Source organism: Patiria miniata, unplaced genomic scaffold, assembly GCF_015706575.1.
Source record: "Patiria miniata isolate m_02_andy unplaced genomic scaffold, ASM1570657v1 HiC_scaffold_13, whole genome shotgun sequence".
In the NCBI taxonomy this organism is placed as follows: Eukaryota; Metazoa; Echinodermata; class Asteroidea; order Valvatida; family Asterinidae; genus Patiria; species Patiria miniata.
Genome location: NW_024037051.1, coordinates 13852151 through 13856317, shown reverse-complemented (window position 1 = coordinate 13856317; position 4167 = coordinate 13852151).

Here is a 4167-nt window from a genome sequence, read left to right as displayed (position 1 = left end):
GCAGTAAGTCCCATAGGGAGGCTGTCAGCGCCAACCCGCCTGGCTCCCATGTCTCGCAGCCTGAAGGTACCTTAACCTGGATGGATCTGGACAAACTCGGTACCATTTTGAAGCGGATGAATGGGCCCAACCCGCATGCAAATCGGCAGGTCGGTAGACCCGAAACTTCGGAGAAAATCCCAGAAGTAGCAGCCGATGCCCCCTTCTTTCGCTTTTCGCTGCAGTAAGTCCCATAGGGAGGCCTGTCAGCGCCACCCGCCTGGCTCCCATGTCTCGCAGCCTGAAGGTACCTTAACCTGGATGGATCTGGACAAACTCGGTACCATTTTGAAGCGGATGAATGGGCCAACCCGATGCAAATCGGCAGGTCGGTAGACCCGAAAAATCCAGAAGTAGCAGCCGATGCCCTGCTTTTCGCTTTTGTGCAGTAAGTCCCATAGGGAGGCCTGTCAGCCCAACCCGCCTGGCTCCCATGTCTCGCAGCCTGAAGGTACCTTAACCTGGATGGATCTGGACAAACTCGGTACCATTTTGAAGCGGATGAATGGGCAACCCGCATGCAAATCGGGAGGTCGATAGACCTTAAACTTTGGAGTAAATCCCAGAAGTAGCAGCCGATGCCCCTTCTTTCGCTTTTGTGCAGTAAGTCCCATGGGGAGCCTGTCAGCGCCAAACCCGCCTGGCTCCCATGTCTCGCAGCCTGAAGGTACCTTAACCTGGATGGATCTGGACAAACTCGGTACCATTTTGAAGCGGATGAATGGACCAACCCGCATGCAAATCGGCAAGTCAATAGACCCGAAACTTTGGAGAAAATCTTAGAAGTAGCAGCCGATGCCCCTTCTTTCGCTTTTGTGCAGTAAGTCCCATATGGAGGCCTGTCAGCGCCAACCCGCCAGGCTCCATGTCTCGCAGCCTGAAGGTACCTTAACCTGGATGGATCTGGACAAACTCGGTACCATTTGAAGCGGATGAATGGGCCAACCCGCATGCAAATCGGAGGTCGATAGACCCAAACTTTTGGAGTAAATCCAGAAGTAGCAGCCGATGCCCCTTCTTTCGCTTTTGTGCAGTAAGTCCCATAGGGAGGCCTGTCAGCGCCAACCCGCCTGGCTCCCATGTCTCGCAGCCTGAAGGTACCTTAACCTGGATGGATCTGGACAAACTCGGTACCATTTTGAAGCGGATGAATGGGCCAACCCGCATGCAAATCGGCAGGTCGATAGACCCGAAACTTTTGGAGACAATCCCAGAAGTAGCAGCCGATGCCCCTTCTTTCGCTTTTGTGCAGTAAGTCCCATAGGGAGGCCTGTCAGCGCCAACCCGCCTGGCTCCCATGTCTCGCACCTGAAGGTACCTTAACCTGGATGGATCTGGACAAACTCGGTACCATTTTGAAGCGGATGAATGGGCCAACCCGCATGCAAATCGGCAGTCGATAGACCCGAAACTTTTGGAGAAAAATCCCAGAAGTAGCAGCCGATGCCCCTTCTTTCGCTTTTGTGCAGTAAGTCCATAGGGAGGCCTGTCAGCGCCAACCCGCCTGGCTCCCATGTCTCGCAGCCTGAAGGTACCTTAACCTGGATGAATCTGGACAAACTCGGTACCATTTTGAAGCGGATGAATGGGCAACCCGCATGCAAATCGGCAGGTCGGTAGACCGAAACTTTCGGAGAAATCCCAGAAGTAGCAGCCGATGCCCCTTCTTTCGCTTTTGTGCAGTAAGTCCCATAGGGAGGCCTGTCAGCGCCAACCCGCCTGGCTCCCATGTCTCGCAGCCTGAAGGTACCTTAACCTGGATGGATCTGGACAAACTCGGTACCATTTTGAAGCGGATGAATGGGTCAACCGCGATGCAAATCGGCAGGTCGATAGACCGAAACTTTCGGAGAAAATCCCAGAAGTAGCAGCCGATGCGCCCTTCTTTCGCTTTTGTGCAGTAAGTCCCATAGGGAGGCCTGTCAGCGCCAACCCGCCTGGCTCCCATGTCTCGCAGCCTGAAGGTACCTTAACCTGGATGGATCTGGACAAACTCGGTACCATTTTGAAGCGGATGAATGGGCCAACCCGCATGCAAATCGGCAGGTCGTAGACCCGAAAACTTTGGAAGAAGTAGCAGCCGATGCCCCTTCTTTCGCTTTTGTGCAGTAAGTCCCATAGGGAGGCCTGTCAGCGCCAACCCGCCTGGCTCCCATGTCTCGCAGCCTGAAGGTACCTTAACCTGGATGGATCTGGACAAACTCGGTACCATTTTGAAGCGGATGAATGGGCCACCCGCATGCAAATCGGAGAGTCGATAGACCCGAAACTTTCGGAGAAATCCCAGAAGTAGCAGCCGATGCCCCTTCTTTCGCTTTTGTGCAGTAAGTCCCATGGGAGGCCTGTCAGCGCCAACCCGCCTTGCTCCCATGTCTCGCAGCCTGAAGGTACCTTAACCTGGATGGATCTGGACAACTCGGTACCATTTTGAAGCGGATGAATGGACCAACCCGCATGCAAATCGGCAAGTCGATAGACCCGAAACTTTTGGAGAAAATCCCAGAAGTAGCAGCCGATGCCCCTTCTTTCGCTTTTGTGCAGTAAGTCCATAGGGAGGCCTGTGAGCGCCAACCCGCCTGGCTCCCATGTCTCGCAGCCTGAAGGTACCTTAACCTGGATGGATCTGGACAAACTCGGTACCATTTTGAAGCGGATGAATGGGCCAACCCGCATGCAAATCGGCAGGTCGATAGACCCGAAACTTTTGGAGAAATCCCAGAAGTAGCAGCCGATGCCCCTTCTTTCGCTTTTGTGCAGTAAGTCCCATGGGGAGGCCTGTCAGCGCCACCCCCTGGCTCCCATGTCTCGCAGCCTGAAGGTACCTTAACCTGGATGGATCTGGACAAACTCGGTACCATTTTGAAGCGGATGAATGGGCCACCCGCATGCAAATCGGCAAGTCGATAGACCCGAAACTTTTGGAGAAAATCCCAGAAGTAGCAGCCGATGCCCCTTCTTTCGCTTTTGTGCAGTAAGTCCCATAGGGAGGCCTGTCAGCGCCAACCCGCCTGGCTCCCATGTCTCGCAGCCTGAAGGTACCTTAACCTGGATGGATCTGGACAAACTCGGTACCATTTTGAAGCGGATGAATGGGCCAACCCGCATGCAAATCGGCAGGTCGATAGACCCGAAACTTTTGGAGAAAATCAAGAAGTAGCAGCCGATGCCCTTCTTTCGCTTTTGTGCAGTAAGTCCCATAGGGAGGCCTGTCAGCGCCAACCCGCCTGGCTCCCATGTCTCGCAGCCTGAAGGTACCTTAACCTGGATGGATCTGGACAAACTCGGTACCATTTTGAAGCGGATGAATGGGCCAACCCGCATGCAAATCGGCAGGTCGATAGACCCGAAACTTTTCGAGAAAATCCCAGAAGTAGCAGCCGATGCCCCTTCTTTCGCTTTTGTGCAGTAAGTCCCATAGGGAGGCCTGTCAGCGCCAACCCGCCTGGCTCCCATGTCTCGCAGCCTGAAGGTACCTTAACCTGGATGGATCTGGACAAACTCGGTACCATTTTGAAGCGGATGAATGGGCCAACCCGCATGCAAATCGGCAGGTCGGTAGACCCGAAAAATCCCAGAAGTAGCAGCCGATGCCCCTTCTTTCGCTTTTGTGCAGTAAGTCCCATAGGGAGGCCTGTCAGCGCCAACCCGCCTGGCTCCCATGTCTCGCAGCCTGAAGGTACCTTAACCTGGATGGATCTGGACAAACTCGGTACCATTTTGAAGCGGATGAATGGGCCAACCCGCATGCAAATCGGGAGGTCGATAGACCCGAAACTTTTTGGAGTAAATCCCAGAAGTAGCAGCCGATGCCCCTTCTTTCGCTTTTGTGCAGTAAGTCCCATAGGGAGGCCTGTCAGCGCCAACCCGCCTGGCTCCCATGTCTCGCAGCCTGAAGGTACCTTAACCTGGATGGATCTGGACAAACTCGGTACCATTTTGAAGCGGATGAATGGGCCAACCCGCATGCAAATCGGCAGGTCGGTAGACCCGAAAAATCCCAGAAGTAGCAGCCGATGCCCCTTCTTTCGCTTTTGTGCAGTAAGTCCCATAGGGAGGCCTGTCAGCGCCAACCCGCCTGGCTCCCATGTCTCGCAGCCTGAAGGTACCTTAACCTGGATGGATCTGGAC